Source organism: Pongo abelii, chromosome 1, assembly GCF_028885655.2.
Source record: "Pongo abelii isolate AG06213 chromosome 1, NHGRI_mPonAbe1-v2.0_pri, whole genome shotgun sequence".
NCBI lineage: Eukaryota > Metazoa > Chordata > Mammalia > Primates > Hominidae > Pongo > Pongo abelii.
This window is the reverse complement of record NC_071985.2, coordinates 71,339,979-71,364,580: the sequence shown is the minus strand read 5'-3', so window position 1 is coordinate 71,364,580 and position 24,602 is coordinate 71,339,979. Positions and strand designations below refer to the sequence as shown.

The 24,602-nt window shown below is 42.7% G+C and overlaps 1 long non-coding RNA gene across 2 annotated transcripts; it reads right to left on the bottom strand.

Moving 5' to 3' along the window:
• Nucleotides 1-240: 240 nt before the first annotated feature.
• LOC129058262 (uncharacterized) lies at nt 241-12,592 on the bottom strand. Of its 2 annotated transcripts, none has more exons than XR_008523320.2 (3): nt 11,832-12,592; nt 7,649-7,769; nt 241-6,012 (listed from the first exon to the last, which is right to left on the bottom strand). It is a non-coding gene; the product is annotated as an uncharacterized LOC129058262 (long non-coding RNA). The 2 variants fall into 2 exon arrangements; XR_008523318.2 differs by lacking the exon at nt 11,832-12,592 and adding an exon at nt 7,992-8,390.
• Nucleotides 12,593-24,602: the final 12,010 nt, after the last annotated feature.

Below are 24,602 nucleotides of genomic sequence, written 5' to 3'. Positions count from 1 at the left end.
TCTTGATCAGATTTCTCTCCTGTCTTACATGTACTCCTGTTTGTGTGTGTGCGTGCGTGCACGTGCATGTGTATTTAATTCTATGCCATTTTATCACATGTGGAGGTTTGTATATCAATCACCATCTCTTATGTTGCCTTTTTGTAACATAATCTATTTCCCTCTCCTTCCCTCCTCCACCCCCTGGCCCTAACCCCTGCCAATCACTAAACTATACTCTCTCACACGAATTTTGTGGTTTCAAGAACGTTATATAAATAAAATCATAACATACATAATTCTTTGGGATTGGCTTTTTCACTTGAAATCCATCCAAGTTTTGTGTGTATCCATAGTTTGCTCCCTTTTTATTACTGGGTAGTAGTCCAAGGTCTAGATGAACTACAGTTTCTTTAACCATTTGCCCGCTGAGACATCTGGGTTGTTTCCAGGGCCTATTATAAATAATGCTGCTGTGGACATTTGTATATAGGGTTTTGTGTGAACATAAAATATGTTTTTATGTTTCTGGGGTAAGTACCCAAGAGTGAAATTGCTGCGTTTTGTGGTAATTGCATCTTTAGTTTTATAAGAAACTTCCAAAATGTTCTCTAGAGTGGCTATACCCACCAGCAATGTATGAGTGATACAGTTTTTCTACATCCTTATCAGCAATTGATATGGTCACTATTTTAAATTTTAACCATTCTGATAGGTGTGTAGTAAAATTTCACTGAAGTTATTTCATTTTAAAAAACAATTTGTACTTTTCAACTTTTGCTACTGAATATTTGTGCAGCTTTTATATTTTTATTTTTCAGAAACATTTTAATCACTGAATAGCTGTGTAACATGTTAGAAAAATCCAAGTAATATTTCACATAATTCCATTTCACTTGCCTGTCCATACTTTTTCAGTATGCGAAGAATTCTGTCTATGCCTACTTTTGACACATGACTTGATGTCAAGTTTCACTTGATGAAACCTTTTTGATAATTGTCAACTCAAAAGTTAACATGACATATACTTCATGAAAATGGAGTTAATTGGCTATTCAGGGCCTGTTGTAAAGAGAATTGCTTCATCCACATACCAATTACGTTTCTATATTTGTAAAATATTTTTCTAATCAAAAAATTAATTGAAACTATGAAAAAATAGACACCTGGCTGTTTCTTTCTTTTTTTGTTGTTGAGACAGAGTCTCACTCAGTCACCCAGGTTGGAGTGCAGTGGTGCCATCTTGGCTCACTGCAACCTCCACCTCCACCTCCAGGGTTCAAGCGATTCTTGTGTCTCAGTCTCCCAAGTAGTTGGAATTACAGGTGCACACTGTCATGCCTGGCTAATTTTTGCATTTTTAGTAGAGATGGGGTTTCACCATGTTGGCCAGGCTGGTCTCGAACTCCTGGCCTCAAGTGATCTGCCCACCTCTACCTCCCAAAGTGCTGGAATTACAGGTGTGAGCCACCATGCCCAGCCAACCTGGCTGTTTCTTTTCCAGCCCTTCCAGAATGAGAATTCATGTAGGCCATCTGCCCCACTCTGATCTGCAAGCTGCCTCCCTGATTCCTTGACTCCCTGCAACCCACATCCCCTCCTGTCTTCAGGACATCATACTCGCACCTGGGGGAAAAGGGGAAGTAAAAAGGGAGGCTCAGTGTCCCTGGGTCTGCTTTGTCTATGAGAGAAATCTGACATTGTTGGCAGAAAACTAACATGTCTTCTTAGAAAAAAGTAGAGCCCCAGTTGCCTGGATACGGTCAGGAATACATATCACTGGATCTGTGGGTGACCTGTAGTTACTTTGTCCCTATTTGAGTTTCCTGAGTGTTAAGAGGAAAATGGAGCAGAGCTAACAAATACCTCATACCTGCTTGGGCTTTCTCCGCCGGTCCTCTGTGTGTGCATCACACACCCACACATATGCAAAATAGCTCAGTGTAAAAACCCTGAAATAAACATCAATCCTTGTAGATTCCCGGGGAGTTCTAGTTGGATTTGCTAGCAAAGCAACTTCCCTAAAGACTATAAATAGCAGGCATGTGCCTCTGTAAGCAGTGCAGCTATTTTTTTTTAAATAGGGGATTCTCATGTTACAAGGACATCACAGATTACTGAATAATTTATTTAATGGTAGATTATATGGGCTTCACTCTTTGCCAGTAAGCTCATACCCAAATGTCTAAAGGAGATAAGGTGAGCAAAAGCTAGATGTCAGGCTTGGGTGAGCTCTTTATTTATTTTTATTAGATATGTGTAACTATTGTAGCCATTTATATTTTACTTAATATTATCTCAGCTGCAAAGGTCATATATATAATAGTGTCACTACTTTATTATAGACATTTAGCTAACTTCTAACAATGCATATCGCACACAGCATGAGAAATACAGAATAGAATAATAAATAACTTTGGTTGCACTTGATTTTAACAAAGGACTGTGATATATAGGAGTATGTTTGTTCTCTATGAAAGTATAGGGAAATGAGGGGACAAAATTCAATAAAAGGATGTTAGATTTGAAAATAGAGATAAGAAAAAATGATCTAAATCCATGTTTTTCTGTGAACTATTGTTATAATCTTTTCAGTGACTTATAGTAAAAAAAAAATCGCTTATAAGCTTACAGATCTTAGACATTTTACCTTTAGCTATATACAGTTCTCAGGTGTGCAGAGGTACTCTGGAAGACGGACATACTTTTCTGTCAAATGTAATTTTAATGAATATGAAATTTATTTAAAAAGGACATTTAAATTTGGCAATAGCAAGATGTCAAAGATTTGAACAGGCACATAACAGGAAATTCATGTGGCCAATTAACATAGTAAAAGATTCTTGGTTTTGTTTAATAATCAGGGAAATGCAAATTAAACTCACAGTGAAATGTTACTCACTACACAGCCACCTGATCAGTTGAAGTTTTAAAGTTTGACAATAACAAGTGCTATTGAGGATGGAATATAGTGAGAACTGCTGCTGTTGGGAGTTTGTTTTTATTTATTTTTTGACTCAGGGTCTTGCTCTGTCACCCAGGCTGGAGTGCGGTGGCACGATCATGGCTCACTGCAGCCTCCACCTTCCAAGTAGCTGGGACTACAGGCGTGTACCACCACACCCAGCTATTTTTTTTTCTTTTTTTGTAGACATGGGGTCCCACTGTATTGTTCAAGCTGGCCTTGAATTCCTGGGCTCAAGCGATCCTCCCACCTCAGCCTCCCAAAGTGCTAAGATTACAGGTTCGTGATCACCGCACCCAGCCTGCTTTTGGGAGTTTAAATTGAAGCAAAGTTTTGGCAAATAGTTGCCATTCTCTACTAAGGTTAAAGATTCACACACCCTATTCACAAGTGGAGAAATTCTGATGTGGGAAAATGCCATCGAGGCAGGTGTACATGCATATGCTGTGGACCAGGATGCATACAAGAATGTGTAGAGAAGCAATGTTTGTAATAGCCCCAAGCTGGAACCAAACCAAATGCTGGCCTGTCATAGAAAGCATAAGAATTAGAGCCACTTAACAACAGCATGGTTGGAGTTAATAAATATAATGTTGAAGAAAAGAAGCAAGACGCGAATACTGAGAGTCAGAGTCCATTGATATAAAGCTTATAAACGGGCAAAGCTAAACTACATTGTTTAGGGATGCATATAGAGACAGTAAAACTCTAAAGAAAAGCAAGGAAATTGTTATAATAAAGCTTATAAACAGGCAAAGCTAAACTACATTGTTTAGGGATGAATATAGAGATACTAAAACTCTAAAGAAAAGCAAGGAAATTGTTATATAAAAGTGAGGATGGTGGTTACTTTTAGAGGAGAAAAAGAATTGTGACCGAGCTTACTCTGAGACTTCTGCACTCTGGAAATGTTCTATTTTTTGACCTGGCTGTGGTTTCATGGGTTTTTACTTCATCATCATTCATTGAACTGGATCTTTACATCCATAGTTTGTGGATGTATGTTGTTTCACGCAAACATACATACACACACACAATGCTTTCTAATACTGCTAAATACCAAAAGATCAAAATCTAGAAAAAGAAACTCCCTAGTTCAATTTAGTACCTTTAAAAAATGAACTTTAAGTATTCAGTTCAGTTGAATGAACATTTAAAACAACAAGCCGAATCTATGCACCGTTGTGGATCAGAATTCTACAGTGTTGTGCTGGAAGGACAGCCAGAGGAGAGGAAGGAGCACCGGCTCCCAGGCAAGGGCTGCTTCCCAGCCAGCTCTGCTCCTCCACATCTCTTTCCCCAGGCAATTCTCTAGGCTTGGTTTCTCATCTGTAGAGAGGCCCAGACTGGATCTGCTCCTCTGAGAGTCTCCTAATATATTACTGGGAGTCGTCTGTTGGAACTTTGTCATTTTTAAAATATAAAATTCTTTTCATTTGGACAAGAATCTAAAGAATATAAGCATATTTGGGGTCCTCCCTATGTCCACCTTTGAGCGTACGGTGCCAGCCTTGCTCAGTGTTCGCAATCACAATGCAACCTAGATGCGCTATTTTAATTGCCAGTTGTCAACTGTTAATTGCCAATCAGAAGAAAACACAGGAGGCCTTAGTGAGTAGAGTATGTACTTGCCAAGTGAGCTCACAGAAGGCCCACAACCAGTGTTTCCATAGGAGTTTGAAGAGACGATGCCACGTGAGATTTAAGTCATGAGACAATGCAGGTGTAAGGCGTGCCCAGCTCAGAGAACCGACTCGGTGCTTGAGTTACCAAGCAAGGGGCAATTTGACTCCACAAAATCACACTATCTGTCTCATTCAATTAATGTTAACTTGAGTTTTATTGGTTTTATATTTGATTTGTCAAATCATGAACTTATTTTGATTTTATAGTTGTAGAAAACTTACAAGGGTTGTACACCCAATTTTATGTTTGTGTACATCCAACTAACAATCTTTATAAAAGCAGTTTATGTTAACACTGGAAATCATCCTTTTTTTTTTTTTCTCTTGAGAAAGCAGTGCACATCACTCAAATTTCAGCCATGCTGAATTCCGTGACCTACAGACACTTCTGGGGTTTGTTTCTATTTTAGGGAGTCGAGCCCTTTCCAAAGCAGGTGGCCGGGGGCATCCCTGGTGCTGCCTGGGACTCCATCCCCTTTAATCTGTGGCAGTGACTCTCAGCTGCAGGTGATACTGCCCACAGGGAGATTTTGGGCAGCATCAGGAGACACTGTCAGTGGTCACACGCAGAGGAAGTGCATAGTCACAGAGGCCAGGGTACTGCTAAACATCCTGCAATGCATAGGACAGCCCCCCAGAACAAAGAGCTAACCAGGGAACAGAACCCCCAATTCTGTTCTCCCACTTCGACTTCCCTAAGAAGAAAATCTCCTCTATGTCTGTTCCCAGTTAATCAGGGAAAGGCAGCAGTTTTCTTTTACAACTTACCTTTCTCAACACTTGTTTCCTTTAACACAGCAGAATCAGACAAAAGCAAAAATAATCCCTCAGGTGTGAAAAGGTTCATTGCCTGACTGGCTTGATTGAAGAGTGGAAGGTGGGGTGGATGTCAGCTATTATTTTTTGGAGGCAACCTTATTCCTGGTCCACCGTCTACACAGAGTGACTCTTCTATCCTGGCGCCTGATGTCTGTAGCTGGTCTCTGGAGGGGATTGCTGCAAAGTGATTCCCAGGGGAGCCAACATCTCCTCCAGAATAAATTATTGAAAACAATACTTAACCGGAAATGTTCATGAGAGCTTCAGACAGACTGAAGTGGTTTCAGATCATCTGAGAGAGCTGACCTAAGGGCCCGCATAGCTGTGGCTGTCTATGTGCCTGCCAGGGCTGCTGGGGAACCCTTTGCTGTCTATCCCCATCGTTCATGGGACTGTGGAGTATGTGATTCTTGTATTTGTTCATACAGATTGCGCTGTTTGTGCCTGGGTCCTGTCTTCTCTTCTCCATCAGATATTTAACTCCTCAAGTCCTCGAGAAGAGAGGCTTCTGTGTCATTTGTTGTCACTGTGTGCCATCCAGTGCACTCAGCAAGGTGGCCAGCTCTGTAGGGAACCAGTCATCACTGTCAATGAACTAGGAAATACCACCATGTAAAAAAAAATAGCCCAGGGAGGATTACGGGCAACGATTTCCTAGACACTTCCCTGTCACAGGCTTCAGCCTTCCTTGCTGTGATTCTAGTGACCAGAATCCACTGGAATTTGGAAGCATTAGAATCTATAGCTTTCTACTGACAAGAGAACAGCCCTTAAGCTCCAGGACCAAAAAAAGGAATGCACTCTTCCTCACTGGGACTGGGTGGCTGCCCAAGGTGAAGATGGGATAGGGGGTCTGATCTCTCCCTACTCCATCCTCCCCTCCCACCCCACTAGCACAAGGTCTCAGAGACCACTAAAGACTTCACCCGCCCCTGACACCCACTGACACATGGCAATTTCTGACCCTAAGTGGATGCTTCACATCCTCTGACCACCACCATTCCCTCCCCATCCCCCCTCCACAGGGCACATCCTGAACTCTTTATAAAAGAAAAAAGAGGGCACCATGACTTTAGCACAACACAGATGCCCTGGAGTGTGGCAAACAGGGCCCTTGTTCCTGCCCTGGACCCTACGAGTGGCTCAGATCCCACTTCTGGGAGGAGGGGGCAGCTGGTGGAGGAAGAAACAAGACCTGAGGGGTGCAGGCATCCCCTCAGCACCAACAGCCTACACCTCCTCTCCCCGTGCCAGTCCCTGATCAACACCCTCCCGCTCCTCTGGTCTTTGAGGCTGCTCCCTCCTCCAGACTCCTGGGTCCTGCACACATGGGGAACTGGAGGAGGTCCTAGGAGTGAGCCACGTGGCTCAAGGCAGCTCATCGGAATAGGAATTCAAACTGTGGCCAAAGAAGAGAGAAAAATGGGAGGCCAGAGAAGCTGAGCATCGGGTATGGGGATGAGGCTGGGCCACAAAAAGGAAGGCCCATCTAGGGGTCAGAGCCTGGCAGGGTGCCAAGCAGAGCAAGTGACGCTGTAGAAGACTGGTTAGCAGAAATGGTACAGGCGAAGTCCGTGAGCAAACCAGACTGGGGTCTGCTAGTATGGAATCCTGGTGATGTCTTAGCTCTGGGATGGAGAGAATCCTTCAAGTCCATCTTAGGTGTTAAATCGATGATGTTCAGACTGGTTGGGGGAAGGGAAAGAGTAGTTGTGATTACCCTAACCTTACCCAAATACAGCAATGGCCCGGGACCCAATTCAGGACTCAGAGGGCAAGCCAGACCCTGCCCTAGCCAAATAATGCAGTGAGCCCCTCGCTCAGTGGTGAGAAACAGCTAAATGTAGCCCCTACACCTGGGGTGAACCAGAGCCTAACTTTAGCTTCCTACGAGCATATGCAAAATGTGTGGCCAGCTGCCCCTGCAGCCTCACCCAGGGCCACTTCTCTTTTACATCCTGCACCTGTGGGGATTTGCATGTTTGGCCAGCTCGCAAGCCAGTTCTGAGGCTGAGAACTTCCTAGACTCTCAAATGGGATTCCTTGTTCCCTTGGGAACCAGCTCCTCCCTCCCCTCCCACCCTAGAAGCAAAGCCTTGCTTTCTGCATTTCTGCCCTTGTGGGTGGGTCCCGTGGAGGGGAGCAGCCTCACAGAGGAGGCCTAAATTTTTGAGCAGCGTAAAGGACAGCGACACCTTACTTGCGTCTTTGAGAAGGGAAACAACCAGCTCAGGAGCCATGGTCCGGTCTGGTCTGCCAGCTCCTGTTTCCCCCTCCTCTTGGCTGCCGGCCTTTTGTTCTTGTCATGGTTCATTAGCTCCCTAAACAGAGGCTGATTAAAGAAAATAAAAGGAGAAAAATAGGGAAATTAATTGCACTGGTGAAAGGTCTAATGGGGAAGGAAGTTAAAGCCAATTGTCTTGAGATTTTAATTATCCCATCTGCTCTCTGGCCCCTTGATGGTGCATAACCAGAATGAAATGTTAATGTGGGCACCAAACATATTTTACACCCACTTCCCAGTGAGTTATCTGGTCTCCTACCTGAAAGCTGGTGAGCCCAGGCATCAGGACGCGCCACTGGGACCTGTGTACTGGGTGATGCCAGGCAGACGGGAGGACAGGAGGCCCTGCCTGTGAGGACTGTGGAGCAGGGACTATGGAGCAGTGCGTGTGATGCTTCCTTGGCACGATGGAAAGATACAGGGTTGGGTTGCAGGAGTGAAGAGAATAGAAGAGAAAAAGAAGCCTCCCTTTCTATGTCACTCCCTGGAAGAACGCAGAGTCCTGATGTCTGGTCTTAGAAGGACTGGTACATTTTGGAGGAATATCAAGAAACAGATATGAGCAGTGGGAAGAGGCCAAACAGTAGAGCCCCAAGTGCCCCTCTGGCAAGAGAAGCAGATTTTGCTGCCAGGAAATCAGAGCTAGAGTTCCCCGTTAGTGGCCTCTCTCCTTTCACCTCATTTATTCTTCCTCTTCACTGGACTATGCCACTCAAAAGAAAATGCAAAGATGGGCTGCACAGTTCCAGCAAGAGTCTCCACGGCTCGGCTCCACTAAAGTCAGATGGACTCTGAACCTATAGGAAATATCCAAACAGATGGGAAAAGAAGTAAATCCCTTCTGAGTAAGCAGCCACTAAATTAAGCTCTATTAGTCTGTAGGATGTGTGGCAGATTGGTTGCCCCCATTTGAAGTCCAATTCCTGGCCGGGCATGGTGGTTCACACCTGTAATCCCAGCACTTTGGGAGGCTGAGGCAGGAGGATAACTTGAGGCCAAGAGTTCAAGACCAGCCTGGTCAACTGGTCAACAGAGCAAGACCCCTTTCTCAATCAATCAATCAATCAAATGAAGTCCAATTCCTGCTCTGCCCACAATGGGTCATTGAAACCATTGGCCCTTCAGGTGAGCCGACTGGCTCTCTCTTGAGGCGGGGACTATTGATGTCACAGGCCTGAAACCATTCTACTAGTAGATATCACAATAACACCAATTGAGATCCTACCCAGAAATCAAAGTCTATCCCATTTAACACAATACCTACACCCACATGCCTTTGGTATATAGGTGGTAACTATATATAGCTGGGAACATGGAGATAAACTCATGCCACTCTCGTCAGTTTCCCACTCTTAGTGTTGTGCAATACAGTAGTCCCCATTATTTAAGTAGTCTTCACTTTATTCAAAGGGGGACTACTGTATTGTATGACATCCAAGATCCCTAGTAGATGCCTGAAACCTTGGGTAGTACCAAACCCTATATATACTGTTTCTCCCAATATATGCATGTGATAAAGTTTAATTTACGAATTAGACACAGTAAGAGATTAACAACAATAACTAATAATAAAATAGAACAATTATAATGCTATGCTGTAATGAGTTATGTGAATGGAGGCTCTTTCTGCCTCAAAACATCTAATTGTATCGAATTCACCTATTTTCAGACCATGGTTGACCATGGGTAACTGAAACCATAGAAAGTGCAAGTGAGGCTAAAAGGGGACTACTATAGAAGGCAACCCTCAGCAGTGCGGACTGCTAGTGGAAAAGCTAGGAACAGCACAGGCACCAGAATGTACAAAACCACCTCCACATTAAGCCCGTTATTTAAGTCTGCCCAGGACCGTGAAGGATTGGCATGGTCCTCTCTGTTGAACCGCAGCATTAAACCACTTTCCGCACCAACACCATCTTCATTCCTAACACCTCTGGCCTCAAGAGGAAGGATCTGGGGTGAGTACACTGTCATTCTCTCGGATATTTTTTCCACGTATGATGCTGCAACATAAAGCATTGAACAATAGGAGAACCGCTAGAAATAAGTTTCCCTGATGCAACCCAGAGAAGAGAGTTGGTGCTTTTCTTTTGTATGGACCTGGGGTAATCTTGGAGAAGTAGAGGAAATGACGTTGTTATTCTCTGCTAAGATGGATTTTCCAGAGAGTTATAAAGTCTAAACGATCAGGTTCTCTCTTAGATGGGGAAAGAAAGAGCTGAGGGCTGTCAATTTGGGGACGTTCTTCCTGGACTGACTTCATGGGATGCTGCCTGGACAACTCCATGAATCTTGTCCAGGCAAATCTAAACCCCTCAGCAGACTAACTCAGCCCGCCCAGCCTTCATCAGCTGCTGCAGCCCAGTGCCTGGTAAGCAATGCTTCCAGGCTCCTCCCAACCTGGCCTCCAATGAGATGCACACTCACCTTACAGGTTGGCCTATGTTGGCAAATCACCTGTTCATGGTGCAAGGCCATTCAAGGTGTCACTCCCACCAGCCTGAGCCCTAAGACCTCCCAACAGTTTGTCCTTTTCCTCCAATCTCTTCTTTCCATATGGCTCTGCCTGCTCCTCAAATGCTGTTCCTAACTTTGCTGGTTTTGGCTTCCCTGTAGCTGTTTAGAAACACCCTCCTACTCTTCCCTAGCTTCCCGGCCAGCGAATATTCTGGCTTATCGAGGGCCTCCTGGCGCTGTGAAGAGTCAGGGCAAACCATTTAATGTTTGGTTTTGTCTCTTTATCCTGGACCATTAAAAAGCTGCCTGCTACAGAGAAAAGACTTGTCTGAAGTCGGCCTCTCTGATCATCATGGCTGATGGGCCTAAATAAATCCCTTTGTTCAGATTTTATAAAGCACGTATGACTTGGCTTTTGTTATTCATTTTCACATCTCTCTTCGTAAACTGTGTGTGACATAAAGAAATCAGACAGACCTGGGTTCAAATCCCAGCTTTGTACTTACTAACTATATGATCTTGGATAAGCTACTCAAGCTTTCTGATCTTCTTTTTCCTCACTTATATCAAGAGATAATACTATCTACTGCACAGGGTTGTTCTTGTTTTTTAATGGAGAATAAATGAGATAAAGAATCCTTTACAGTGCTTGGCACAGAGTGAGAGTTCAATAGACACTAGTTTCTTCTTCATCCTTTGGATAAAAACCAAAACTTATCCACGTTTCCCCAAAACCTAGTAGAGTGGCTGGCACATAATATACTCTCAGTGAATATTCATTGCTGGAGTGAAAGAATGAGGCGTGACCTCAGCTTACTGCCATCTCTGCCTCCTGGGTTCAAGCGATTCTTCTGCCTCAGCCTCCTGAGTAGCTGGGACTACAGGTGTGTACCACCATGCCCCAGCTAATTTTTTGTATTTTTAGTGGAGACAGGGTTTCACCATGTTGGCCAGGCTGGTCTTGAACTCCTGACCTCAAGTGATCCATCTACCTTGGCCTCCCAAAGTCCAGGGATTACAAGGATGAGCCACTGTTCCGGGTAAAACATATTTTTAAATGAAATGGTGTGTTATAGCATGTACTCACTCTTTTAAAATTATTTATCTATCTTTCAAAAGAAAAAAATGCCTGGAAAAATATTAGCTGGCACTGGCTATGTCTGGTGGGTGGGAGGGTAGTAATTTTTACTTTATATATGATACTTTCAATATTGTTTGAAAAGTTTTTTAAATGAGCATCATTTTTATAATCAGAAAAAAATAACTTTTTGGGGGCTGGGTATGGTGGCTCATGCCTGTAATCCTAGCACTTTGGGAGGCCAAGGTGAGCAGATCACTTGAGGTCAGGAGTTTGAGACCAGCCTGGCCCACATGGTAAAACCCCGTCTCTACCAAAAATATAAAAATTAGCCAGATGTGGTGGCAGGCACCTGTAATCCCAGCTACTTGGGAGGCTAAGGCAGGAGAATCGCTTGAACCCAGGAGGTGGAGGTTGCAGTGAGCCGAGGTCACGCCACTGTACTCCAGTCTGGGCAACAGAACGAGACTCCGTCTCAAAACAAAAAACAAACGAACCAAAACACATAAAGGGGTATAACAATTAGTGTGTATATATTTTTTGGTTATAAATGTCAATACCTACCTTAAACTCATTTACACTCAAAGGAAAATGTATTTGGAAGGCTAAGAGGACTGCAGGAAGGTCAAGGTGTGGCTGCACCTCGGAAGAGCTGGAAATGGATCTGGCATGCTGCTGTTACGTTCCCTCTCTCTGCAGCTCTGGGTGTGGGTGTCAGTCCTTCAGCTACAGGCCAGCTTCCTCCACCTGGTGGGAAACGCCATCCCAGTGACTTCAGAGCTGCTAACCCTGCCACAAAGAGACAATGAGCACTACTCTCTGGTCCCTAGGTCATCAATTCCAAGCACACACTGCACTGTCCCTACTTGGGTCAGATGTCCATCCCTTACCCAGTCTCAGGCTCTACAGCTGGCCCACTGTGTGGTCCATTCCCAAACGTGGGTCCATCACTGTGGGCCAGGAGGCAGAGTCGTGTAAGAAGGACTGTATTAATGGCTTGAGAAATAACTGTTCCCTCTCCCCCTGCACTCTTCTGCTGTGAGCTGCTATTTCCTTGGAGATAGGAAGAGAGGATAGGAAGTTCTGAGCCTGTTGGCTTCGTTTCCATCTTCAGAGGAGGGCCAGGGAAGACTGGAGCTAGGAAACTGGGCAGGCTTGGATCAACAGTTGTTAACATCAGAAACAATGGTGAGCTTCCCTGACAGGTTCCTGTGCTGGTGCAAAGTCATTTCATCTGAGTTCTCATGGAGCTCACAGCTCAACCCAAGAGATGAATGCTGGATAGAGTAGCCTTCGTTGTCATTCCTTTGCCTCTCTTCCTAGGCACCTTCCATCACTTCCCTATAAGCAAGAAGAAATGTGTCTTCTAAATGATGAAGGGTTATCTTGCATCAAACACCCCAGAGCTCAAGAAAGCGTTAATTGGCTTCTATTCTCTGTGCACTCTCTGCTTCATTTACTTAGGAGATGGTAATTTAATTTTTTTCCAAAATAGAATGACTTTGTCTAAAAACCATGTTTAAATACAGTAGGACCTCATGACATCATAGCTCATGGTTAGAATTCAATTTGGAATAAGTCATGATGTTGGAATGGGATCACTGCACTGGGAGCCCCTGGTGGTCAGGAGCTGTGCTTTAGCCATCGCCGAACTCCAGCATCGAGTGCAGTCCTGCTCCCTGATACACACTCAGAAGTTAAAGACACTCAAAAGTCCTATGGTTCATTCTTTTTTAAAAATTTAATTTTTAAAATTTGACACATAATAACTACATATTCATGGAGTACATAGTGTTTTCATACATATAATGTATAGTGATCAAGTCAGGATAATTAGCATATTCATCATCTCAAACATTTATTATTTCTTTGTGTTGGGAACATTCAATATCCTCTTTCTAGCTATTTGAAACTATACATTATTGTTAAATATTCTACAGTGGTATAGAACACTAGAACTTATTCCTCCTCTCTAGCTGTGATTCTGTATTCTTTAACAAATCTCTCCCTGTCTCTCCCTTCCTCCTACCCTTACCAGCCTCTAGGATTCTCTGTTCTACTTTTTTCTTCTATGAAATCACCTTTTTTTTTTTTTAGCTTCCACTTATGAGTGAGAACATGTAGTGTTTAACTTTCTTTTCCTGGCCTATTTCATTTAACATGTCTTCCAGTTCTATGTTTCTGCAAATGACAACATTTCATTCTTTTTTATGGCTGAATAGTATTCCCTTGTGTGGATATATACCACATTTTCTTTATCTATTCATCTGTTGCTGGACACCTAAGTTGATTCCATATCTTGGCTATTATGAAAAGTGCAATAAACATAGGGATGCAGCTACTTCTTCAAAATACTGATTTCTTTGCTTTTGGATAAATGCTCAGTAGAGGGATTGTTAGACTGACTACCAGTAGTTCTCTGTGTAGTTGTTTTTTGTTTGTTTTTTTGTTTTTCGAGGAACCCCCATACCGTTCTCCATAGTGGCTGCATAAATTTACATTCCTCTTATACACTGTTGATGGGAATGTAAATTTATGCAGCCACTATGGAGGACGGTATGGGGGATCCTCAAAAAACAAACAAACAAAAAACCCAGCAGTATATAAGCGTTCCCTTTTCTCCTCATCCTCACCAGCCATTGTCATTTTTGTCTTTTTGATAATAGCCAGTCCAACTGGAGTGAGATGATACCTCATTGTGGTTTTGATTTGCATTTCCCTGATGATTAGTGATGTTGAGCATTTTTTCATATATTTGTTGGCCATTTGTAAGTCTTCTTTTGAGAAATGTCTGTTCAGATCATTTGCCTATTTTTAATCAGACTTTTTTTTTCTGCTGAGATGTTTGAGTTCCTTGTATATTCTGGATATTAATCCCCTGTGGAACGAGTAGTTTGTAAATATTTTCTCCCATTATGTAGGTTGTCTTTTCATTCTGTTGATTGTTTCCTTTGCTGTGTAGAAAATAATCCCATTTAAAAATTTTTGCTTTTGTTGCCTGTGCTTTTGAGGTCTTATTCATAAATCTTTTCCCAGACCAATGCCATGAAGTGTTTCTCCTATGTTTTCTTCTAGTAGTTTTATTGTTTTGGGTCTAACACTTCAATCTTTTATCCATTTTGAGTTGATTTTTGTATAATGTGAGAGGTGGGAGGTCTAGTTTCATTCTTCCACATACAAACATCCAGTCTTTCCAGAATATTTATTGAAGAGAATATTCTTTCCCCAGTGAGTGTTCTTGGCACCTTTGTCAAAAATCAGTTGGCTGTAAATACATGTATTAATTTCTGGGTTCGTTATTCTGTTTCATTAGTTGATGTGTCTGTTTTTATACCAATACCATGCTCCTTTGGTTACCAGAGCTTTGTAATATTTTGAATTCAGGTAGTGTGATGCTTCCAGCTTTGTTCTTTTTACTCAGGGATTGCTTTGGCTATAGAGTTCTTTTTTGATTTCATACAAATTTTAGGAGTGTTTTTTCTAATTCTGTGAAAAATGGCATGGTATGTTGATAAGAATTACATTGAATCTGTAGATTGTTTTGAGTAGTATTGTAATTTTAACAATATTAATTCACTTGGTTCATGAGCACAAGATGTCCCTCCATTTGTTTGTATCCTCTTCAATTTCTTTCATCAGTGTTTTGTAGTTTTCCTTTGTAGAGGTCTTTTGCCTACTTGGTTAAATTTATTCCTAGGTATTCTTTTTCATAGCTATTATAAATGGGATTGCCTTCTTGATTTCTTTTTCAACTAGTTTGTTGTTCATGTTTAAAAAATGCTACTGCTTTTTGTATGTTGATTTTGTATCCTGCAACTCTGCTGAATTTATCAGTTGTAAGAGTTTTTTGAGTAGACTATGTTTTTCTACATATGAGATCATGTCAAACAGGGATGATTAGTTGTTTCTTTGGGTTTCTGTTAATTTTTTTTTTTTTTTGTCTATTAAGGATGTCATGCATTTCTCCAAATCTTCTGTTCCTACAGTAAAACATTTTCAGAGATATGTTCCTCCTCTCAGTTTTGGGGATGATGTTCCCTTTATCTTGTTCCTAGATTTTCCCACACATAATTCATTTTTTACCTCTCTACTCATCCTTGACCAAGGTACAATCTATCCTTCTACTAACAGAGAGAGCTACTTGAACTACCTGGGTTTGGGCTTGCCTAAGACTGAGAGCTTTCCTAGGGTGCAGGACTTACAGTTCTAAAATTAGGACAGTCCTAGGTAAACTAGAATGGTTAGTCACCCTAGGGGTAATTACCAACATGAAAGGGGGTAAGAGAGAGGGAATTTGGGAAAGAAAGGAAGAATTGAGAAATTATGGACTTTCAACCCAATTCTAGTTTTATGGTTTTTCTTTCCATTTTAATAACTGAAGTTCCTGCACATAAATTCACCCATGATATTTGAACGCAATAATTCTTCAGGTTAATTATTCTTTCAACCTATACGTAATTGTCCATTTTTCACCCCTCAGTTCCAGCCCACTATAAATATTTTTCCTAGTTTCTAGCCTTTGTTCGTCTAATTTGATGGCATTTTAATGACTGCTTTGAAGCTCTCTCTGCACCAACACACAGCGTGAAAACATATAACATATAAAAGAGAATTTAAAAGTCATAGCCATGCCCCAAAAATGAGATACACATGTCCATGGAACAGAGTCAAAATGCAAAACAATGAGTAGAGGGCCTGCTGAGCTCTGGATCTCAGAGTAGGTAATAGCAGATGTGAATTTGACTTCTGCAGGTAGACAGGCTGCACAGGGTAAAAGGGCTCCACATGAAGCAGGGGAACCAGAGCCATGCTCAGGACCTGCACCCAGAGGCCACGGCAGGGTTTTCCTGGCTAGGGAGAGGAGGCCAGGAAATCTGTTGCCAACCACTGCCTGGAGTGTAGCTTAGTGCCTAGAGTGAACTCAAGCACAAGTCCCAAAAGGAGGATGCACAGAGAGAGAGAGAAAAAAATAGAGGCAGAGGTAAACCTTCTGCCCATGATGACCTTAGAAGCTTGATCTTAAAACACATGAGGAAATCTTACACCCAGAAAGATAGCTAATAAAATCAATAATTGCAATATGAGTTTTTTCTAGAAAGACACAAAATTTTAAATGTTAAAAAAGACTTGAAAATATGTACATTTAAAATCCTTGAAGAGATGGGTAAAGAAATTACATCCTTAAAATAGATATATGCCACCAAATAGAAATAAAATAAGCACAGGTAGTTTTAAAAATTAAAAACCTTGGAGAAGAAAAATGCAGCCATTGACAGGGGGCAGGGGGCCACTCAGTGGGATGGATTCTAGACTAAACATAGTTGAAGAGAGAATTAATGAATAGGAGTAAGGAATTCATCCAGACAGTAACAGTATCAAAGGGGCTATTTGAATAAGACAGAGAATGACAGGCACTGTGGTTATGGGTCAGGAGCTCAGGAAAGGCTGGTTAAAGGACACATTTAAGCAGCAGCCTGACTCAGTAAGAACGAGTCATGTGATGACTAAAACACCAAAAGCAATGGCAACAAAAGCCAAAATAGACAAATGGGATCTAATTAAACCAAAGAACTTCTGCACAGCAAAAGAAACTACCATCGCAGTGAACAGGCAACCTATAGAATGGGAGAAAATTTTTGCAATCTACGTATCTGACAAAGAGCTAATATCCAGAATCTACAAAGAACTCAAACAAATTTACAAGAAAAAAACAACCCCGTCAAAAAGTGGGCAAAGGATATGAACAGACACTTCTCAAAAGAAGACATTTATGCAGCCAACAAACATATGAAAAAAAAGCTCAACATCACTGATCATTAGAGGAATGCAAATCAAAACCACAATGAGATACCATCTCACTCCAGTTAAACTGGCAATCATTAAAAAGTCAGGAAACAACAGATGCTGGAAAGGATGTGGAGAAATAGGAATGCTTTTACACTGTTGGTGGGAGTGTAAATTAGTTCAACCATTGTGGAAGACAGTGTGGCGATCCCTCAAGGATCTAGAACTAGAAATACCATTTGATCCAGCAATCCCATTACTGGATATATACCCAAAGGATTATAAATCATGCTACACTAAAGACACATGCACACACATGTTTATTGCAGCACTACTTACAATGGCAAAGACTTGGAACCAACCCAAATGTGAAAATGTGGCACATATACAACATGGAATACTATACAGTCATAAAAAAGGATGAGTTCATGTCCTTTGCAGGGACATGGATGAAGCTGGAAACTATCATTCTCAGCAAACTATCACAAGGACAGAAAACCAAACACCACATGTTCTCACTCATAGGTGGGAATTGAACAATGAAATCACTTGGACACAGGGCAGGGAACATCACACACCGGGGCCTGTCATGGGGTGGGGGAAGGGGGGAGGGGTAGCATTAGGAGAAATACTTAACGTAAATGATGAGTTGATGGGTACAGCAAACCAACATGGCGCACATATACCTATGTATCAAACCTGCATGTTATGTACATGTACCCTAGAACTTAAAGTATAATAATAAAAAAAAAGAGTCATGTGAATGAAATAAAAATAAATAAATCCATCCATGCATAGATATTATGCAAGGCATAATACCTGTTTTCCAAGTTGTTGTGAGGATTCAATTAAATAACATAAAGCAGCAAGCCCAGTACCTGAGACATAATTAATAACAAATGTTAAGAAACATACTTCCCTTCCTAAGAATCTGAGTTACAGAATGAATTTAGCATTCGATCTCTATATTGAGGAGGCTTTTGGCCACCTTGCTGGAGCCCAGCATCATGCTGATAGGACTCAAATTGACTGATAATCTTTGGATCTTAATAACAGTGGATTTAGTTATTTGTGACAAAGTGGCTGGAACATTGTCAGTTGTCTGTATGCCTGTTTCCTCCTTCTGCTTCTCTCCCTTGAGAACAAATTCTGTTTTCCCCTCTAGCATTAACTAAACAAGCTAGTCACATCCAAAATAGAGATGACATTTTAATATAACCAGGCAGCCTGAACAGGAATTTCTTTGCAAATCCCAATATTCCATCAGTACAGCTCTGAGCATTTCTCCCATTATGTCTTCTGTGGAGCCCAGAAAGAACTCCTGACAGAGGTCAGGAAAGGGGGAAAGACAAAGCCACCCTTTTACTCAGCATGAAGCCTTTTCAACTCATAGGCCCCTGATGAAAACATTCCATAATGAAAAGAACAAAATAAGACGGGCTCACAGTGAACAGCAACAGAATGTTCCATAGGACGGAGAGCAGCTTCTTGGGATGTGGGAATCTGAGACTGGATTGTATTCAAAGAAATTACCCCCAGAGTGATAAAGTACAAGTCCTGGGGGCTCAGCAACATTCAAAGTTCCATGCTTTGAAGGGGGGTGTTTCCCTGCCAAGGCCTGAGGACGGGGGCTAGCTATCCTAGAAACAGAATTAGACTGGGAAATGCAACCAGGTGATGAAGGGCCTTTGGCATGGCAGTTTCCCTCCTTGAGCAAGGCAGATACAGGCCTCTGTGATGAACCAGAAAAGAGAAGCCAGAGGCGCAGCACTGGTATTTGTTTTTCTAACCAGAAGAGAGAAAACATGTTCCACCCTCTCTGAGTCCTTGGTTAGGAAAAGGTTGTTTTAAGAAGAAGAGAAGGAAGAGGAGGAAGAAACAACCCTCCTTTTTGTAGCTAAACTGGCTTTTGCACTCATTTCCCAGGGGCAAGGCAGCATAATGACTCTTCCTTCCTGCCTTGGACGTTGGGTGGCATCCAGCGGGTTCCCCTGGTCCCTGTGGTCGATCTTCCCTCAGCAGCTCAGTCCTGCCCAAGCTCCAGCACGATTGTCACACACTAGCAAATCTATAAAAATAAGTCTTCTCCTTATTTGAGTTATTTCCTTGTTTTTTCCAAAAACTGCATATCTCACCAAGTACGAATTATTTAAAAGAAAACAATAAAGAACTAAGCATTTCACCTTTGGCTGAGTTGGAAGTAAATGTTCACACTGGGAATGGGAGAAAATAAGAGGAATTTGCAGGGGCAAATGCTAGGATTTTAATATCTCCCACATCCCATAATGCATATTGTGCCTGATATCTAAAACAAAACCAAATTTAAAAACAGCTATTTGGGTGAGGTTAGAGAGACGATGTATTGCACACCAGCAAAATGAGGGTGATGTGAGCATGAGCCTGGAAGCTGCATCATTGTCTTGGTGGTCCTCACATACACAAAGATGTTTTGTTTTCACTTTGCTTGTCCATCTCCCACACATATACAACTTGAAATTCATTTTTAATAAGACTTCAGTCCCAGTGGTAGGCAGATAGGAGAGACATTAAATAGAAGAAACTTCATATTGAGAGTAGGGCATTGGTCAGTTATTCGCATTTATTAGGCTGGGTCCCTGCATTGTAGTTGGTTCATTATGTCTGTTGATTAAATTAACGCAGGACACTATACTGTAATAGCAAGTGGAGATGGATTTGATTCCTTTCCTAAGATAGTCAATTTGCTGGTACTCCCCAATCATGCCATAGAACCAGTTTCACATCCATAGAGATTGCCATAGAATATATGTTTGAATAATTGAGTTGTAGTTTTATGGTTAAATTATTTTTAAACCTACTTCCTCATTCTCATTAGAAACACTGTACTGATCCATGTTCTTTTCTTCTGCTTCATTACCTAAGATTTTTGGAATTTACCTGCTTTTTATTTATTTTTTAAAATTAATATTTTTTTGAGATGGAGTCCCATTCTGTTGCCCAGGCTGGAGTGCAGTGGCGTGATCTCAGCTCAATGCAACCTCGGTCGCCCAGGTTTAAGTGATTCTCATGCCTCAGCCTCCCGAGTAGCTGGGACTGCAGGCATGTGCCATGGCGGCTGGCTAATTCTTGTATTTCTAGTAGAGGTGAGGTTTTGCCATGTTGGCTAGGCTGGTCTCGAACTCCTGACCTCAAGTGATCCACCTGCCTCAGCCTCCCAAAGTATTGAGATTAAAGGCGTGAGCCACCGTGCCCAGCTTACCTGCTTTTTAAAGCTAACTCCCTTTCCTCATGTGACTCTCTGAAAACCAAAACCCCTTGTGACAACCAGGAGAGTACGCTGAAGGCAGATGTGACTGCAATAGCTCAATACTCAAAGGGATTTCCAGGCCACCTACCCTCAGAGCCTCTCTTCCCTATGTCTCTGCCTTAATAAAAAAGGCCTCTGTGAAGTCCTAGAGCTCAAGCACTTGTTTTCATGATTCCTGCAGAGTGAGAGACTTGAAAAATGAGGGCCCAGAAAGGAAATCACCTGTTCAATTTTATAGAGCAAAATAGCAGTTAAGCCAAACTAGAAACTAGAATTCACTGTTCCCCGAGTCATCTTTTTGAGAAGCACATTTTCAAATTCAGTTAGAATATATTGAGAACTATATGTGGGGATTTGCTTTGTATAAGGCTAGTTAAGTGCAATCACATAAGGGGCATATTGAAAAACAATGCAGGGCAGACGCAAATCATCCACTCTATCTATTGAATTTAGGAATATTGATTTGAATAGCTAATAACTTAGTAGATGGAAGTTACTCTGCCTCTTCTTGGATGTGACTCTCAGGAATCATCATCAGTAGCCTCCACTCCTTTGTCTCATGAAATCAACAGTGAGTTTAGCAGCAGCTCTTTTGTTATAATTCAGCTATTTTATTTCTATCTTAACCAGAGCAGATTACTTTGACCAAACTAGCATCTCTTGACACAACCTACCTTGTATGACTTCTTTCAGTTAATGAGAAATGTTTCCCTCTGATCATTTCATGTTTATGCAAAGCTAATTTATCTTGACCAATATTATTATGCTAATTATATAAGTGCAGTTGTCTCAGGCAATTTCTGCTACAAGAGCTCTTGAAAGTGCAATGAGAAGAAAGAATAAAATGGAGCAGACATGTAATTAGGGAGATTAAGAAAATCCTTTCCCAGGTGTTTAAAAATGTATTTTAAGTGTAGGAATTTTGGTCTTTGTAGTGTGATGTCTGCAACCTCTTCTGGGCCAGGTTTGTTCTTCAGTTCCATGGGCTAAAATCTCAGCTGTCTACAGGGGCAAGGAAGAGAAAGTAAATGGAAAAAACAGGTAGGGTTCAAGTGCTATGCATCTGCCATGTGCCTAAGGGCCATGGACTCCTGGACTAGAGGGAGTGCTTGCTTCCTCTGAAGGAGACCACCCACCTCAGTCTAGCGCTTGGTATTATATCATAAGGAAATGAGGCCCAATGCAGCCAGAGAAACCAGAAATCTGAACTAAGTATCCTGATTTTTAAGTGGCTTTATTTTTATTTTTGTAAGTACTGAGCTGGGTCAAATACTTTTATCCAATGGTAGGACCCAGTAGGCTGCCTGAAGAGAGGAAGAAAACCCAAAGTGCTTTTTCCTTCTCCATTCTCACCACTCAACACAACACTTCTGATGCCAGATTGGAGAGAGGGTGTCCCACATGCAGAGCAATTCTCCAGTAGACACTAACCAGCTGGGTGTCCTCTAATTCAATTCTGACACCGTGTACCTGCAGACAGCATCAGATCGCACAGGTTGGGGGCTCAGTCCCATAAGACTGCCACTTCAGATGCCAATCACAAGACCCAGGTAGTGACCTGTGCTTCTGACCAACCAGCCATAAGCCAGGGTTCCCACAACCTTCTCCTCAGGCTCAATTAATTTGCAAGAGCGGCTCACAGAACTCGGGGAAACACTCTACTTACATTTACTGGTTTATTAATAAAGCATATGATAAAGGATAGAAATGAAAAGCCAGATAGAGTTGCATAGAACAAAGTGTGGGGAAGGGACACAGAGCTTCCATGCACACTCCAGGAACATCCACGTGTCCAGCAATCGGAAGCTCTCTGAACCCCTTCCTTTTGCTTCCTTTTGGGTGTTGATGGAGGATTCCTTGCATAGATGTGATTGATTACATCATTGGCCACTGGTGATCAACTTAAGCTTCAGGCCCTCTTTCCTGCCTGGAAGTTGGAGGAGGGGGGTGTTGAAAGTCCCAACCCTCTAATCCTGTCTTGGTCTTTCTAGTGACCAGCCCCCATCCTGAAGCTACCAAGGACCTGCCAGCCACCAGTCATTTCATTAGCACACAGAAGACACTTCTTTTTTTTTTTGAAACGGAGTCTCCCTCTGTCGCCCAGGCTGGAGTGCAGTGGCGCAATCTCTGCTCACTGCAAGCTCCACCTCCTGGGTTCATGCCATTCTCCTGCCTCAGCCTCCCGAGTAGCTGGGACTACAGGCGCCCGCCACCATGCCTGGCTAATTTTTTTTTTTTTGTATTTTTAGTAGAGACGGGGTTTCACAGTGTTAGCCAGGATGGTCTCGATCTCCTGACCTCATGATCTGCCCGCCTTGGCCGCCTTGCCCTTTTTAAAGTTGGTAGCTGCCCTGCTTCCAAGCTCCAAACAACTCCTGCCCAGCAGCCTGGTTTTGACCCTCAAACCATTGCTCCTATGCACATTGCACAACTCCAGCCCTGCTTCTTACCCTACACATACTCCCTATTTTTCTCTACCTCTGCCTGGGCCACTGGCTTTCCTCAGGCCAGGTCTTTCTCAGGCCCAGCCACACCCTCTGCACCCAGCTTCACTTAGGCTCACCCTACCCCATCCTCTTCTTATCCTCAGCCTGAACACTGAAAGCTGTGCCTCTAGGACTGTTCTCTCCATCCCAGAGCCTCCTCCATACCCTCTCCTCAGAGGACTCAGGGCTAAAGGAAGGCACATTACATATGTGACTTGAGAAAAATGGGGATGGGGAGAGGCTGCTGTTCATTTCCACTAAGGATTAACAAGAGAAGAAAACTCTAAATGGTAGGAGGACAGAGAAAGGCTGGAAAACACTCGAATCTACTGTCTATGGAGATTTGGCAATTTCAGGGTCTTTCAGAGCAGAAGACCAAGCCCAGTACCTGGAATGGGGATCGATCGGGAGAAGGAGCCTGGGAGCCAGGGGAGGAGCAGATTGGCTTGGAGATCAGGCTTGCACACTGCCCTGTCCTCTTCCTGGCCAGGTAGAAATGGAGATATTGATATTCTATTAGGAAAAAGTATGAGCTCGCTTAAAGGGAGTTGAAACAAAACCATGCCAGGCAAATCTCTGTAATGCCAAATTGCAGAAGAGCATTCAAAGAGATGGGAGGGCCCAGGCCAGGAAATTCAGGGGCCTGGCTTCAAATCTGGTCCGAGCGTGTGAGAGTGTAGGAAAAGGACTGACATTCTCCAGGTCTCCATCAGCTCTCTGAGAATACAGAAATTGGACTGGATGAAGTATTCATTATCTTAAAAGACACAACAGATTAACTCAAAGCCTAGCAGCTTGAAACAAAGAACTCTGATGATCTCATGAAGTCTATAGTCAGGAACCCAGGCACTGTGTGGCCAAGCCCCCTGCGTCAGAGTCTCCCTGAGGCTGCAGTGGAGGCGTCAGCTGGGGCCACCATCGCTCAGGGCTCCACCAGGTATGACCAACTTTCTAGCTCGCCTAAGTGATTGTTAGGCAAAATTCAATCCCTCTTGGAGTCCCAGAGTAAGAGTCTCAGTTGGAATAAGGACCTCAGTTCCTTGCTGGCTGTTAGCTGGAGGCCTCCCTCAGTTTCTGGATATCTGGGTCTCTCCATAGGGCAGCTCATAACATGGCGACAGGCTTCAATCGAGCTAGCAAGAGACACTTCTGCTTTCTGGTACTTCGAAGCTTGGAAGATGCCACTGCCCCCTAACAACAAGCAAAAAGCTGAACAAACTGAATAATCAACTCTTCTTAGAACTCTAAGAGAAGTGAGGTGCCAGGGACAATCACTGCCCCCAGAATTGAAGAGACAAGACAGGCGGATACAGAGAATCACAACTTACCTACCAGAGCAGAAATTCATGAGCAGAAATCTCTGTGGGAACTAGTGCCAAGATAGAAAAATCCAGACTGTAAATGATGAATTACTGTTGGCTCCGTGTGGATGAGTCTGAGAGTAAAAAGACTCCAGGGGGACCCAGACATAAGGGGGGCTCCATCCACAATTTTGTGAAAATTAACCTGCAAAATCTTGACCAAGTTCTCACATTAAATGTCAGAGAAAAATGCCTTCATGCTTCTGGCAAAGGGAGGGGGAAAGGAACCATTTTGAAATGCACAGAGCACCCTGTTCTTAACAAGGCCTTCCCTCAAGAAAAACTATTCAACCAGAGCCTAAGCCCCTGAGATTTTATCACAGCCTACCCAACATGGAGGAGGGAAATACCCCACTCCAGCAACTCTAACCATTCTGTCCCACATAAGGTGGGGAGGAGACAAAGGACTGAGAAGCAC